At 42.1% G+C, this 17212-nt stretch overlaps 1 long non-coding RNA gene across 1 annotated transcript in view; it reads right to left on the reverse strand.

Moving 5' to 3' along the window:
- Positions 1-241: 241 nt before the first annotated feature.
- LOC148108926 (uncharacterized) overlaps positions 242-17212 on the reverse strand; it is a 57906-nt gene continuing 40935 nt past the window's right edge. The window contains exon 2 of the long non-coding RNA XR_015726649.1: positions 242-17006. This is a non-coding gene — a long non-coding RNA (uncharacterized LOC148108926). The remainder of the gene's footprint in view (positions 17007-17212) is intronic.

The following is a 17212-nucleotide window of genomic DNA, read 5'->3' on the forward strand; positions in this document are numbered from 1 at the left end:
GAGTAGGAGAGCAGGAAAGGTTTCAAAACAACTGATAGAATGAAGAGCTTCAGGTTCAGTGTATGTTTTCTGCTCTGTCCAATACAAGAGCCACTGGCTACGGGTAACTATAAAGTGATTAAAACTGAATAAAATTAAAAATTCAGTTCTTCAATCACATTAGTCACATGGCAAGTGCTCGATACTCCTATGTGGCTATCAGATTCCATACTGGGAAGTACACATCCAGAATATTTCTTCCTTTTTTTTTTTTTAAGTCATCACATTTTTATTATGTTCAGTTAGCCACCATACAGTACACCATTAGTTTTTGATGTAGTGGTCAACGATTCATTAGTTGCTTATAACACCCAGTGCTCATCACCACATGTGAATATTTCCTTCATCATAGAAAGTTGTGCTGGATAGCACTGGGTTAGACCTTAGAAATCATTCTCAGACCATGCTTTGGCCTGTCCAATTTCCATGGTTCCACCCATATTTCATTTCTGAATGCCACCACTGGTCAACTCCTTATTTTCTTGCTTTGCGTGTCACCTGGTGAAACAATACGAACAGCAGAACAGCAGAAGTGATATGAACACAGTGTGTGGCATTTTTTAATGGCAGCCATAGGAAACTAATACCAAATACCTGTGTTAGCTTGCTGGGGCTGCGTTATCAAAGTACCACAGACTGGGTGGCTTAAACAACAGAAATGTACTGTCTCACAGTTGTAAAGACTCCAAGTCCAAGATCAAGGTGTTGGCAGGGTTGGTTACTACTGAGGGCTGGGAGGGAAGGATTTGTTCCAGGTCTCTTTCCTTGGCTCATTGATGGCCATCTTCTTCCTACATCCATTCACACCATTTTCCCTCTATGCATGTCTCTGTATCCAAATTTTCCCCACATTTAAGGATTCAAGTCATAGGGAGTAGGTCCCACCCTAGTGATCTTATTTTCACTTGGGCATCTCTGTAAAGACCCCATCTCCAAATATGGTCATATTCTAAGGTACTGGGGTTAGAGTTTCAGCATATGGATTTTGGGTAACATGAATTTAAGGGTAATCTGTTATCTTTAACAATATTTGTAGCTATAAATTAAGGTTGTTGTGGGCAGAGCCTCATATTGAGATGGTGTGACCTGAAGCCAGTCCCCATAGTTGACTCTGTGACCTTGAACAAGTCACATCACCTCTCCATACCTGTTTCCTCATCTTTAAAATGATGTCCCTTCTTAAACTCTTTCTTTAAGTTACATTTTATCTTATTCTATCATCCTGCTTTTACTAAGCTACTTAGAGCTATGCAGAAATAAAACAACTTAATTTGACAATTGTTTAGCGCACACCTAGGAGCCAAGCACTTTGTTAGGTGATGAGGACACAGAACTGGGTTTAGACTAGCACTTGACTTCAAGAAGTTTTCAGTCTAATGGACTCTAGGTGTCTAGGTGATAATTGTGTCAGATTTCAAATTGGCAAATAAGAGAAAGTTAACCTATCAATTGTAGGAACTGGATGTATATTAGCTTTCCTTCTTTTTTTAATTAGTTGGTTAATTTTAAAAATTTAGATTCAGTTAATTAATATATAGTGTATTATTAGTTTCAGAGGTAGAGGTCAGTGATTCATCAGTTGCATGTAACACCCAGTGCCCATTACATCACGTGCCCTCCTTAATGCCCATCACCCAGTTACCCTATCCCTCCACACCGCCCCCCCCAGCAACCCTCAGTTTGTTTCCTATAGTCAAGAGTTTTTTATGGTTTGTCTCCCTCTCTGATTTCATCTTGTTTTCCCCTCCCTTCCCCTATGATCCTCTGTTTTGTTTCTTAAATTCCACATATGAGTGAGATCATATGATAATTGTGTTTCTCTGATTGACTTATTTCACTTTAGCTCTCCTTCTTACTGTAAACTCAGTGCATGAATTTGGAAGGATTCTAAGCCTTCTGAGATCAGAAGAATGAAAATGTCACTAAACTGCACAAGTGGGCAGGGGGCTAAAATGTACTGATGACAGGTTATATATCACGTCCTTTACTCCCATCCTTCTCTGTAGTCAAAATTATTCCAGGCAGAATTTGAGAAAAACCAAAACCAAGAGCAAAAAGCAAGAGAGCAAAATCCAACTCCTCATGAGTGGCATTATGAGGAATTTTGTTTAGTATTTGTATCTTACATCTCAGCACAGGGAACGTCCTATGTCAAAATAACTCTGAAATATATTTTTCTTTAAACCTCCACCCATGAACATGAAAGCGATGCATACCCTGAATACATAAGAATACCAGCTGCGGCTTTACACTCTATGAGTCAAAATTTAGAGGCAAATCCTAAGCAAACACGTACAAGTAGAACCACCATTGGAGGAGCCAAAGATTAGATCTGGCGCTGGAAGGGCTGAAATCTGCCTTGGACGTTTCTGATGACTGCTGAACAGAAGATAAGTGATCTGTGTCTCAGTTACAGATCTGAAGGTACACTGGACCCATTAGAGGATCATTTGGGAAATAATCGTGGTAACAGTAATGCTAATGCAATAATTTTGCTAGCACTCCACTCCGATTTAGGTGGTGTCATGGTTCCAGCCAGCTTCCTCCAAGACCAACCATTTAGCTTGAACTAGCTTTTAACCGCTGATCATCTTAGCATCTGCATTCCTTCCTGGAGTTGCTGGGCCACCTCCTACCTTTGAACTGAGTGAATAAACATGACAATGAGCCCTTCAGTGAATGCCCACCCATGATTATTGTGAAGGCTTTGGATCAGTCTCTGCTAAAACTGAAGACAGATTTAAGGGGCCTTTGCCATTTACTGGAAATTCATGTTGAATGGGAAGATGTATGGGGGCTGGTGATTCTAGAATAATAAATAAAAAAGACATGAGAGTCAAGTCCAAACCCACACAAAACTGCCTGACAGGTTACAGCGCAAATCTAAACACACAACCTTCTATAATAGCAAACGTAGAGAAAAACCACCAAGCTCTTGCCATCCCAGCCCAACTATTTATAAACACTCTTCCAAAGTTCAGTTTTAGCTCACTCTCGTGCTGAGGTCTACAGTTTTCTGGAAGCAAAACAAAAAAAAAAAGTGCCTTCTATCGATGCATAGACATGGGTAGACATCGGTGCACAGACAAACCTCGGGTCATTTTTTCACTGCCTAGGAATAACCTGGGGTCAGAAGCTTAGAAATAATTTGAGTGGCAGTCATTGAATGGACTAGAAATTGGACCCAGTATGGTTCTGAGTGAGAGAGAAATATACACTCATCCTTCTTTTCTTTGTTTCTGATTGTCTTAATTTTTCCCTCTGTAAGATTTTTTATTTTGGGGTTGCATATTCAGATAACTGCTTACCGTTCTATGCTAGCTATCCTCAGTGAAAGGTTGCAGAATGTACAAAGCACGTCCTTCACAGCTGTATTTGCCAATAACTTCTGGATCTGTTTGGGGCTGATCTCACCCTCAGCCTCCCTACAGTACCCATCAAAATAATGGATGGTGTAACTTCTCTCTAGGGACACTGACAGAAGTAGTAATGTGCTATGGTAGGGATTTTTGGCTTCTCTCTGATTAATAGTTATTCTGGACACACAGCCCTTTCACTGTTTTCTTTAGATTAGGGGGGAAACTTGATCCATAGGCCTGAGTCTGAGAGGGAGGAAGAGAGCTTTTCAGATTATGGTGGAAAGAGTCTCCCCAGTTCACTTTCTTCTTACATGTTCACCTAACAATACAAGGGGGCTGTCGAGAGCTTGGGCTTTGGGACAGACTGGACTGGACTCAATTCACACGTGGCAAAGAAGGAATACTACTTAGCCTTTTCCCAGGCTCTGTTCCCTCACCAGAGGATAGGAGTAATATGAATATCTATCCACAGGGGTGGTGTGAGGTTTGAAAGCCTTAATGCTGGAAGAACCATTAGCCAAGTGCCAGCCTTTTGCAGATCACTCTGCTCATCAAATGCTACTAGGATGATTATTAGGATCCTCGGGGCACTTGGTCAGTTCCCACTGTGAGCTCCTCAATCCAGCCATGGTTGACTGGACAGGAGAAGGAAGGCAGAGAAGACTTTCCAACTGTTCCAGGAAGGAGAGGGCATTTTTAGTCTCTAATACAGGCATGATTAAGAAAACACTTGAGTGCGTAGACATAAAAATAATCATGGACTTGCTCTCCTGGATTGAACTGATAATGGTGTTTACAAATTTAGGGTCAGACTTTCCAAACGGAACATGACAAACTTTGGCTAAACCGTACTCTCCATCCCCAAATGGTCAAATAGGATCATCAGGATCATCTAGTTAGGTGGTTCTCAAAGCCTGGTACCTGCAGCCATAGCACCTAGGAATGTGTCAGAAATGCAAATTCCTAGCCCTTGTCCCTAGCCTAATAACTCAGAAATTAGGGGGAATTTGTGTTTTAACAAGTGGAGGTAGCTGTGATGTCTGTTGAGAACATTCCCCTTCTCCTCTCCATATGTGGATCTTTTTCACCAGTAGTCTCAACTTTAAAAACAAAAGCAAACACACACAAAGAAACCCCTCACTTTGGTAATCCTGTAGTTGGTGGGATGAGATTGAGCCATCCTTGGACGGAAGTTTGAGCATAGGTCTAAGCAAGCAGGGTTTTAAATGTCTGCATCCTAGAAGTGATTGGATCTTAAAAAAAAGCTAACAAATCTAATCAGTCATCTTATTGAGAAAGGCCTTCTAGATTTGGGTGCTAAATGCAGGTCAACAAACTTAATAGTATGTTTATTCACCCGATGATACCCCGATTCTATGACAGGTTAGCACTAGGAATTAGTAGCAGATAGGTGTTTAGTCCCTGCAAACACTGTAGCCACGAATACAAGACCCCGCTGTGAAAGCTGGGGATCTGCTTCCTCTCAAGCTCTGAGATAAGCAGCCTGTGGAAGCTGCCCACAAGATTTGATTGACAGGATACCTGAGAAGAAGCATGGCTGCAGCAGATACGGCTTTTATGTCCTTAACCTCAATCCCACATTTCCTATCGAGTAGCAGCCATAGAGTCAGACTTACTCCACCTAGCTCCAGGGTTAGGTCCTCGTTTGAATGAAATGCAGGGTAATCCTCTTCCCCTTATCATAGTGATTGACTAAGTATCCCAGCCTAGCCAGTTAGAACAGGCATATCTCTGGCTGCAAGGATCAGGGAAGTCTAAGCAAGGGGATTTTTGTTAGGATACAGAAGCTCCTTCTTAACAGTGTCTGGGGTGGGGAGCCATTTGCCCCCATGCGGGACAACCACCTGCAGACAAGGCTGACACATGGGTCCATGAATGTCTGTGGTCATTGACATCACTATTATCCTTCCTGTTCTCACCTGCTCAATTCTGGAAGAGAATAAGGGCTTCTGAACAGCGCGGCCTAGAAGGAAGAAATAACATGCAGCAGAGACCAAAGATAGAGAAGTACTCAAATATTTCCAAGGAAAAGAATCAAGAAGAAAAATAATATAGGTAGGAAATGACTAGCTATAGGCCTTGCAGTGAAAAACATAAAAATAAAACACCTTGACATGTTAAGTGCAGAGTAAGTTCCTCCATTCCCCCAAAAGAGAAGGACTAGGTGAGGCTTCAGGAGGATGTGAAGCTCTTGAGTTGAGTTCTGCCTGATCTAGACAAAGAGCAGAAGGAAAGATCCGTCTAGGTATGTGCAGAGATCCCATTTCAAGTGGAAACATGGTGAGTGTTCAGGACTGCAGGAAAAAGCCAGAGTGACCAAAACAGAGAGATCAAGAAGAAACATGGGGGCCGCCCGGATGGCTCAGTCAGTTGAATGTCACACTCTTCATTTTGGCTCAGGGCATGGTCTCGGGGTTGTAAGATGGAGCCCTGCCTCGCCTTGGGTTCTGTGCTCAGTGGGGAATCTTCCTGAGATTCTCTCTCTCTCCTCTTCCCTCGGCCCCTCCCCCTGCACATACTCAAATAAATAAATAAATAAATAAATAAATAAAATCTTAAAAAAGAAGAAGAAACATGGTATAAGACATTCAGATTCGTAGACATTGAAATGATCATGGAAATGCTCTCCCGATTGAAGGGAGGTAGAGGAGGGGCAGATACAGGATCCAGGTCTTTTAGGCCATGTGAAAAGTTGTGGTCTTTATCTGAGGAGTACTGGGAAGCTAGAAGTGGAAGGGTGCTTGTGGTACCATGACACGTTTTGCAGGGAAAAGAGTCAAATGCCTCGTTCTCAGTTATAGCCTATTAGAAAAGGTGTGAAGACTTCACAGCATGCTGTTGTCTTAGCAGAGTGCTAGGACTCCTGCCGTGGTTATAAGGATCCCATCGGCCAGTTGAGGAAAATAGGAGACAACTTAGCTTGCATGTGCAGAAGCCCAAAACAGAAACGTGCATTCCAAACTGTGATGCTAGTCGTCCCTCTCTCCCAGAACCGTGGTAACGAGTGGTTCCCTGGGTGATGGAAAATACTTTTCCACCTGGAATTGCCTCTAGAGACTAGTGCACAGGCCTGTGGCTAGCTCACCAACCCACTGGGGTGTCGTCTAACAATACCAAAGTAATAATTTACTACTCCCAAGGACGATTTTCCTCAATTGTTAAAGGTTTGCATTTTTCTTGACATACCGTGTTTCTGAAGCTAAGTTAGGTCTTAGAATCACTATATACATTTAAAATAACTTTTCTCTTTGCTTCTCTGCCCCTGTAAGAAGGCTGTTGTTAAGGGATGCTCTATGATGTCTGCATACATCAAGGAAATGTCACAGATTTGATGCTCTTTTTCCCCAAGATTTTATTTATTTATTTGAGAGAGAGCAAGCAAGAGTGGGGGGGGGGCAGAAGCAGAGGGAGAAGCAGACTCCCAACTTATCAGGGAGCCCAACACGGGGCTCAATCCCAGGACCCTGGGATCACAACCTCAGCTGAAGGCAGACAACTGAGCCCCCCAGGCACCCCTGATGCTCCTTCTTGTAACTCTTCTTATGTTAGTAACACTTATTCTTTGTGTTTTTCTCACTGGAAAATAATTACTCATTTAGTTCTTTTCTCTTACAGTAAGCAATGAGTTCCTTTAAGGACAGAAACTGTTTTATTTACATTAGTACATTTCCTGCCTCTTCCCACAAATAGTAGCTACTAGGACCTGCCACATAGTAGGAGTCAATATTTGTTGCATTGATGGATGGGTTCATCACTGAATAAATAAATAATATCATATCAATGATTCAAGGATATCCTTAAGGATCCCTTGGGGGGAAAAATCTTTTTTATTTGCAATCTGGGCTGAATTTGTAAATTTTTTTGAGTGTTTACAATGGACCACGCTCTTGGCTAAGAGCTTTATATACAGTGTTTCATTTAATTTCCAAATTAACCCTCAACTGATAGTACGTTCTCTCCACTTAACTAGTATATATACAGAGATCAGCAATTATTTGCCCAAAAGTAACCTGCTTGTACAAAGAAACACCGTCTCTTAGCTCTGGCCTACCTGATTCCATAGCCTATCCTCCTGGCCAGTGCACTGACAACATTTTAAGCATGGCCTTTCCAGACCTAAATGTTCCAGTTAAGGAATAGAGTCCTCTGAAATGCTAGTGCTTGCACCCTTCTCCAATCCTTTGGTAGTAACAATGGCATCTGGAGTTGCTGACTCAGGAATACTCTAGAGTAAGGGATGGATTACGTCCAATTCCTTTGCTGTATAAAGACCCTGTTCAGGAAGAGATACACACATTAATAGAACTGTTTGCATATTTTTTTTCTATCCAGGGGGTTTTCTTTTATGTTATTTCAAGTGGGTGAGGTTTATCTTCATAATTCAATTTTGAATGCAGAAATGCATTCTTGCTAAATCAGACACCTCGGTTTCTTTGGAAAGGAAAGTGGAAAGAATTACAAGATACCGTAATGACATGATGGCACAAAATATTCAGCCTAGATTAAATTTGGTGGGGAGGTACCACTGTATATTTAGATATGTCAAATCACATTCCCTAAAACATGCTGCGTTAGAAACTGCTAATTATTCTCCTAATACTCCCCCCTTCTCTGTAGAAAGAGACCTGTGATTTTTAGCTGGGTATCTGGCTGCCCAGTGTATCAGAGTCAGGGCAATCAGTCTAAATTCTGGCCAGGACTCTGTAAGTGGAAGGATCATGTGGCGGCTCTAGCAAGCCTCCTGAAAACTGCCACTGGGCTTCCTTATCTCCATCTTCTTCTTTCCTTATTTCCCGATGGCTGGAATTTTAATGTATAAGCATCCACAGTGGAGCATGAGGTGACCTTGAAACAGAGGTCCATACACAGTGGATCATTTAGATAGAGCAAGCCTGGGTCCCTGCGATCTTCATGGAATAGAATCTTCATAATAACCCCACACTGCCTTCCCCCAGGTTTTGACAGGAGAGAGAGTAAACTTCTATCTATGCCCCATTGTTATAAGTTTATTCATTTATGGAAAACCTAATCCTAGCTGACATACGTGCCAACAGCATTCAGCAAGACCCTGAGAGTAATAGGATAGCAACGATGGCCAGACTACAAAGATGAGTGCCAGCCTTATGCAAACCTTGTCATAGGATCCAGGTATCTTTCTCTTAAGAGATGGGTATTTTATGTTATAGCCACTAGTAATCCTAATGGAAGCAGGTAGTCATTTTGGGGGTGCTAAGGAGTTAGAGCGCCAACAGATAAGTGAAACACCACACTCTCTCTCACGCACACACACACATAAAGTTCAAGTGCTGGATAAAGGCAAGACAGAGTGCTGTAAGAACTAGAGAAATCACTGAACAAAACTTTATGATAAATGGTGCGATCAGAAGTGGCATTTTGAAGCAAGCTTGTGTTGGCCCTTCGAAATCTGTCTAGAACATCTCACCTCCTATACCTGAGAAGGTAGTGAGGTTGGGGGGTTGTAAAAGGACTCTTGCTTGCCCTACTCCCATTCATTCTCTACGAGGGCACTTTCAACCTGGGGATCTTATTAAAAATGCAGATGCTGCTTCAGAAGGCCTGGGTGGGTTCTAAGGTTTTGCTTTCTAGCACATTCCCAGGTGATGCCTATGCTACTGGTCTATCTACAGACCAAGCTTTGAGTAAAAAGGCTCTACACAACTGCCAAAGAGATCTCTTTAAAACCTAAATCATATCTTGCCAGTCTCCTGCTTAAAAACATCTAATGGCTTCCCATGGCAATTCTAGTAAAATCCAAAGTCCTTATTGTGTCTTTGATACCTACCATAATTTGGCCCCTGCTGAGATTGCTGGCTGATTTCTTGCCTTGTCTACTGTCCTTCAGCCACACTGGACTTACTTCTGTCTCTCAAATATGCCATTCTTATCCCAGCATCTTGTTTCATGTTTTAATGATGCTTACTAGTATCTGAAATACCAATTTATCCCAAACCTGTAGAATATAAGCTTCCAGAACTGAACTTGTAGGATGCACCACCATATTCTCAGCACCTAGCACAGTGCCAACTACAACATAGGTGCTCAATACACACGAGCACCAGAAGCTAAATGTTGGATCATTAAAGTAGCCAATATAATTGACCCCAGAGCACAAAATTCTGGTAGGCAAGAGAAATGGGGGGACTGAGTGATACAATTCTCGGCGACACACACACACACACACACACACACACACACACACACACACACACACAGCCTAGTGTCCTAGGAGAATTGGCTCCTATTTAAGTCACATTCCTACAGCAAAGAGCACCAGAACCAAACTCCCAGTGTCCCAGCAGATGGTGGATCACAGCAATGGCGGACCACAACAAAAGCCCATAATGACAAGCACAGTTGGGCTTGCCTTTGGGCTCCAGGGAAATGTTTTTGTGATAGTGATGACTTCCGTGGCAGAGGAGACTGAGCCGAGGGTCACCCTAACTAAGACAAATCTCTGAATGTTACACCATTTCCCCACAAAGGCCTCCAGAAGAATGAATGCACCCATCTCTTTCTCCCATCGTCTGCTTGCAATGCTGAAAAGTCCAAACAAACATGCAAGCTCCAGAAAGGTTAAGCAGCTCATGCCATGGAAAATGGCCATCATGTGTTTCCTTTCAACTCACCCCTGGTTCCCTCCCCAAGGGTGGAAATAAAACATCTTGAAGGTCTGAGAACATTCAGAATAAGCCATCATTTAGAAGTAACGGCCGCTCGTGCTATGCACATAAATAAAATCCATACTAAACTTAAACATTTATAAGGTCTTTGTAAAGACTGCCTTTTCTCTATAAATGTCCGAAAAGATTAATTAAGAACAGGATGACTCATCCATCTATTGATTAAACGTATATTTAAGGGTCAGCCTGGAAACAATGCCTAGATATATTAACACACGATTTGCCCACAGTGATTTGTCTATTTATTTTACTTGCTGACAATATTTCTAGAATTAAGTCATTGTTAATCTATGACTGAAAGGAGGGACAGGGCCACCCTACTCTCTGTCCAAGAAGCCATCTTCTCTCACCTCCCAGTACTAGCAACCCCCTCCCAAGTTTTCAGGCTCCTTTAAATCTTGGAAAGGGACCCAAATACCAGAGTATACAGGGAGTGCTCCCAAAAGATGCATCTCAGACTCAGCCCACTGCTTCCCCCATTAGTCCTCTGAACAACGTCTCTGCCCTTTTGGAATGGCTTCTTCTTTCTTACCCCTTTCTTCTGCATCAGGGCACATTCTCCAAAAACTTTCTGGGAGGTAATGTACTCTTTCCAAAAACAAAATTTTCTGCTGCTAACGGTGCTAACCACGTGTAGTGTAGTATACTACTTGTGTTGTACTCTTTACCTCCATTAATGTTCATGAAAGTCTGCAAGGAGTTTGAGATCTAAGTAGTCATAGCCCCAGGGGTAAGTGAACTGAGAACTGCAATTTTTAGCTGTGTTCACCTAGCTAGAAGCGAGGAGAGCAGGCTTTGCAGGCTGGTACTTGGGAGTGGCAAGCCTGTGCTCTTTGCTCTTGGACCATGTTATTTCACAAATGTGTTGAATCTGTCAGTTATGCTTCTCTGAAATAGGACTCCCGGCCCCCAGTGTGAGCAGTTGAAGGCTGAGAATAAACTTTCATCCTGAATTCCGTCACCATCTACGTCCCTGGTAGCGAGTCAAGCCCATCGTGTGCCCTAGACACATTTGTTGATAGAAGGCAAATTATGTTGATAATTTTCCTTTGGCTGTTCTTTGGTTATGGTGGCCAATTCTCTGGCACTTATCTAAGCCATGTTTATTAATATAACGGCTGGATTTTTTTTTAAAGAGCCAGTCATACTTCTAGACTGACCACACGATTCTAAAAAGAATCTACCAGCAGAGCTGTAAAGAAAACAAGGCACTTTGAGTGAAAGGGTAAGGAGCCAGGTTCCAATCGTCCTCATCAAAGTGGTGCAAGATTGGGTTTTGTGGAATCACCACAGTGCCCCTGTTCTTGGACAGGTTAATTACCCTCCCTGACCCTCAGATTCTTTGTCTACAAAAGGGATTGATTACCCTATAAGGTGGTTGTGAATATTAAGTAAGATAATGAAGGCAGAGCAAGAAGCATAGTGACTGTTAAAAACTCAGTGAGAACTATTATGGTTACCGATCCTTACCTTAGGCTCTATGATGATCACCGCTAGCCATCTAGTTAAGATTATCTATGTACTGGGCACTGTTCTGAGCACCTTATATAACTCATTTAATGCTCACAGTAGTTCTCTAAGGAACTGCTACTGTAGTACCATTTTTTATTTTTTTATTTCTTTTTTAAAGATTTTATTTATTTATTTATTTATTTGACAGAGATAGAGACAGCCAGTGAGAGAGGGAACACAAGCAGGGGGAGTGGGAGAGGAAGAAGCAGGCTTCCAGCGGAGGAGCCTGATGTGGGGCTCGATCCCAGAATGCCGATGTAGTCCCATTTTTTAAATGGGTATGCTGAGGTCCAGAGATGTGCATTGATTTGCCCAAGGTCACATTGCCGGTCATTTTCCCCTGGAAGCAGGTACTTTAGCTCCAGAGCACAATCTCTCTCTCTCTTTTCTTAAATTTAAATTCAATTAGCCAACACACAGTACATCACTAGTTTTTGATGTAATGTTCAATGATTCATTAGTTGCATATAACACCCAGTGCACAGAGCACGGTCTCTTAACTATGAGGCTACGTGGCACGTAGTGACACAGTCCCAAATTCAGTGGCTATCCTACCTGAAATCCTGAAACAGAAAAGGTGGGTTAATATGGCTCCGAGGGTCCCATTTGTCCACTCTTCCTCCCTTTCCCTACACCACTGCTTGATTTTTTTTTCTTTTTTCTTTCTTTATTTTTTTAATTATGTTCAGTTATCCAGCATATAGTACATCATTAGTTTTTGATGTAGTGTTCGACGATTCAGTAGTTGTGTATAACACCCAGTGCTCATCACCACACATGTCCTCCTTAATACCCATCACCTGGTTACCCCATCCCCCCAACCCCTCCCTTCTGTAACCCTCAGTTTGGTTCCCAGAGTCCAGAGTCTCTCATGATTTTTTTTTAAGGCAATGTGTAGCTAAGGAGAAAAGGGAGGGGAGGTTTTTTCCACCAGAGCTCATTCTCAAGTGGAGCCTTGCAAAGATTTTTAAGATAAAATGATAATGTCATGGTTGTTAAGACAACAAGGAAAAAACAGGGAAGCACTCTAACAGTAAACTTGTTACACACAACAGACAACAAACAGTGGTTCGGACCCTGCCTTTCTTCAATTCACCCTATCCCCCAGACTCACTCTCCCCATAAGAAAGTCTGCTGTCCTGTCCCTGGCCCCTCATCACCTCTAATCACCACCTCCTACAAGCCTTTCTTACGTTCCACCTTACTCATCCCTACTCCTCTACCAGATTTCAGCTCACACCTCACCTCCCCCAGAAGCCTTCCTGGACCCCCTTGCCAGCCCACTCCATCAGGACTAACTGGCCCCTCTGGGATTTCTTTCTTTCCTTTTTTTTTTTTTTTTTTTTTTTTTTTTAGCATGTGTGAGAAAGAGAGGAGCAGGAGGAGGGGCAGAGGGAGACGCAGGCTCTCCAATGAGCAGGGAGCCTGACTTGGGGCTCGATCCCAGGACTCTGGGATCATGACCTGAGCCGAAGGCAGATGCCTATCCGACCGAGCCACCCAGGCACCCCCCACCCCGGGATTTCTGTAGCCTGTGCCATAGTTTTCTAAGTACTGTGGCCTAAAGCTCCATGAGGGCAGGCAGGATCAGCAGGTTTTCTGCTATATCCTCAGAGGCTAGCATTGTGCCTGATATATAATTAGACACCTAGTAAACATAGGGTGAATGGTACCTTTGAGAACTACAAAGCATGCCAGTTCTTTAAAGCTTCAGAATTGTGTCATAAAATGCTTAAAGATCAGGCTTTTTATGACCTAAGAGGGATATAAACCATTGCAGAAAATTCTCAGCCAGTCTATTTTCTTAGGCTACTCAATAATTTGGAAACCTGGAGAAGGTTTAATAGTACTTACAACTAGAATATTCTTTCCTAAAGAGACCCTCCCTTCATTTAAACTCATTCCACTTCATTTGGTTCCCTGCAAAGGTAATGCTTAGGAGCTTAATGATAATTATGACATTTCCCCTTAGATTTCTCTTTTTTGGACTTAATAATCTCAGCCTCCTAAACTTTTCCCTGTAAAAATTTAATAATTTCCATTGCTCTCCCACTTCCCCACATTACTCATATCTTAGCTCTTACTGGCAAATCTCATAAAGAAAGTTTGAGGTTCATGTTCTTACTTTTGTTCTCTGAGGGCTTGAAGACAGAAAAGAAAAAAAAAAAAAAAGGAACACTCAACAAATATATCCACTATCCACATGGTGAGGAGTAAGATGTGAGTTTAGTTCATGGTGATTTGATCTCAGTCTTACCTTTTCTGTTGAAGCCCATATTTTGAAACATGCTCCACTTTCTACAAAGTTCCAGAGTTAGATGATGTGAGATCCATGTTCTAGTATAAGTGCATACATTAAGACATTAGAAATCACTCCACATTTTCCGGGGCGCCTGGGTGGCACAGCGGTTAAGCGTCTGCCTTCGGCTCAGGGTGTGATCCTGGCGTTATGGGATCGAGCCCCACATCAGGCTCCTCCGCTGTGAGCCTGCTTCTTCCTCTCCCACTCCCCCTGCTTGTGTTCCCTCTCTCGCTGGCTGTTTCTATCTCTGTCAAATAAATAAATAAAATCTTAATAAAAAAAAAGAAAGAAAGAAATCACTCCACATTTTCCAGAATGGCCTCACTTCAAATATCCAAACCTGATTTTCCATGAGTAGAACTCACAAGTGCCATAATGGTTTCTCATTTGGGGTTCAAAAATATGGTCCACCTATCTATGGCATCTAATCTCTAAAATATTGATTGCAGCCTGCCTCTATAGTTGGTGCTATGTTAGTCATTCCTTGGTGTTTTCTCTTTCAATCATTAAAACTTCTTTATGAGATAGATGATACTTTTATCCCCATTTTATAGATGAGGAAATTGAGGCTCTGAAAAGCTTATATGGAATCAGCCACCAGTAGGGGGCAGGGCAGGGAGTCCAGCAGACCTATTGGACAGTGTACACTAAGCTTTAGGCACATCGTTTAAAGCTCTAGAAGTACTGACTTGGGGGTTTTGTTTGGTTTTTTTAATAAATGACCTGATCTAGCATTATGCACACAGTAGCTTCATAATTATTCTTTGATTATGACATGAGGAAGCGGGAACTTTCATACTTTGTTAGCAAGACTGGAAATTGGCTCAACCACTTTGGAGATCACTTTGGCAACATCTAGGAGTGTTGAAGATGTGAAGTGTGAAGGGTCATGAGTCCCTGGGCACGGTGCCAGATACAACTGGTCAGCTGACCCAGCCCTTTTCCACAGCCCCATGTCATCGGGAACTTCTCCTCTAACTGGCTGACGGATGAAGCACCTGGTCCTGTTCTGGTAATGGGGTAAATCTGAAAATCACCGAGGGGGCTTCTAGGAAATCTTCTTACAGGGCCAAACCAACGAGTCTGCTTTAGTACACTTTTGCTTCTTTGCCTCTCTCTGACTGGAACTTGACACAATGCCTGGAGTTACTACAACTATTTTGTGGCCGTGAAAGAGCAAATCTGGGAGGATAAAAGTGCATCCTCTAAGGAAGGCAGAGCAGAGAAATGGAACAACCCTCTATCCCTTGGCATCGTTCAATTGCCCAGCAGCCTGGAATGCCTACGTCCAGGCTCGCTGTTCAGTTAGGAAGAATAGTCTCCCGGGTCCTTAACTCACTGTCAGTTGGGCTTCTTTGGACAGCTGTCTCAAGAAACTTTCACTCATGTGCATAAGATGACCTACAACGAAGTCTGTAATGTGAAAAATTAGACACAAAGCTCAATGGCCATCAAAAGGGAAGTGGATAAATAACTTGTAACATATTCACGCAGTGAAACACCACATAGCAATGAAAAAGGAGCGAGCTAGGTCTACACATATCAACACAGACAATTCTTGAAACCGATGTGTAATATGACAAAGAAAAATTGCTGGATGACATGTATTCAGTACAATATCCCTTCAGTATATTTTTTAAGTACAGAGCAATTCTATGTATTTTATGGATCTATACACATCTACTGAAAATATAAAAACACGAATAGGAAGGAAACACCAACTTCAGGGACAGAGGAGGGGATGAAATTAGAAGGCACCTCAATCGAACCTTTGGTGTTTTAGTCCATTAAATTCATTTGAATCAAATGTATCTAATACGGCCAAAAATCTGAACACCTGTGAAATTTGGGTGGTGGATCCATGGATATTTGCTAAATAATTCCTTGCATTTTTCTATAAGTTTTAAATGCTTTACACTGTTTAAGAAGCTGGCTAAAAAAAGGAAAGGGGCTGTTTCAAAAAACAGTTAGGTAATTACATAAAAGGACTCTGCCAAATGTAAGGTGACACATGAAACCATGAGCTTCTTTATTATCATTACCATGGGCCAGGAAGACTGTGTTGAGGGGTGAACTTCCCATGAGCCCTGAAAAAAGAGTAGAATGAGAAGATTGAATTAGGCGGTGGAGATGAAGTTGTGTTATGGAACTATATTGAGTCTCCTCAAAATTCCTAGGTTGAAACCCTCATCCCCAATGTGACTGTATTTGGAGATAGTGCCCTGAAGAAGTGATTGAGGTTAAATGAGGTCCTAAGAGTGGGACCCTGATCCAATAAGACTAATGTTCCTATAAGAAGAGGAAGAGATACCAGGAGCAGACTGACATAGAAAAAAAGCCATGAGACAGCATAGAGCAAAGATGGCCATCTGCAAGCCAAGGAGAGAGGCCTTTGGAGAAACCAGACCTGCCAATACCTTGACCTTGACTTCTAGCCTCCAGAACTGGGAGAAAATAAATTGCTGTTGTTTAAGTCACCTGGACTACTGGATTCTGTTATGACAGCCGGAGCAGACTAATACAATGAGTATGTCTAGAACTGTGGTTCTCAACAGTGAATGGCACTGAGTAATGCGGGACATCTGAGAAATTGGGGGTGGAGTGGTTAATTCTGGTGGTCACCAAGCCTGAGGAGCACAAGAGCCATGACAATTGAAAAGTGAAAACCTCTTTCAGGGCCCAACTCAGTGCTCATGATACAAAATAATTCTGCATCCCCTATGCCTTTAAAATATCGTACGGGACGTTTATGTGGAGGAGATACCTTCATATAATTATCTAAAACTACACAACAATGCCAAAAATTTCTTTTTTGCCAGGTAGTATTATAAGCAGAACTTTCCAGGAAAGTAACTAACTGTTTGGTAGATTATGGGAGGATTGTACTTTGTTTTCTTCAGAACTTTGTCAAAAGGTACTCACCACCATTTTGGAAAATCACAGACAGTCATGCTGATGATGTTTGAATTGCCCACACAACATATCCTTATCAGTGTCCATTCACAGCTGTTGTGTTATGGCAAGAGTCAGCAAACTACTGTTAGCTGGTCAAATCCAGGCCATTGCCTATTTCTGTAAATAAAATTTTGTTGGAACACAATCATGCTTGTTCTTTTATGAATTGTCTGTAGCTGCTTTTGTAGTACAATAGCAGAGTTGAAAATGGCCCACGAAGCCTAAAAATAGTTACTATCCCACCCTTTCCAGAAATGTTTGCCAACCCCACATACAAACCTGATTGTGTGTCTAGGATAACATTCAATTACTCCAGTATCTAA

The sequence above is a fragment of the Ursus americanus genome, chromosome 14, assembly GCF_024610735.1.
Source record: "Ursus americanus isolate L20-20 chromosome 14, mUrsAme1.1.p, whole genome shotgun sequence".
NCBI classification, from domain to species: Eukaryota; Metazoa; Chordata; class Mammalia; order Carnivora; family Ursidae; genus Ursus; species Ursus americanus.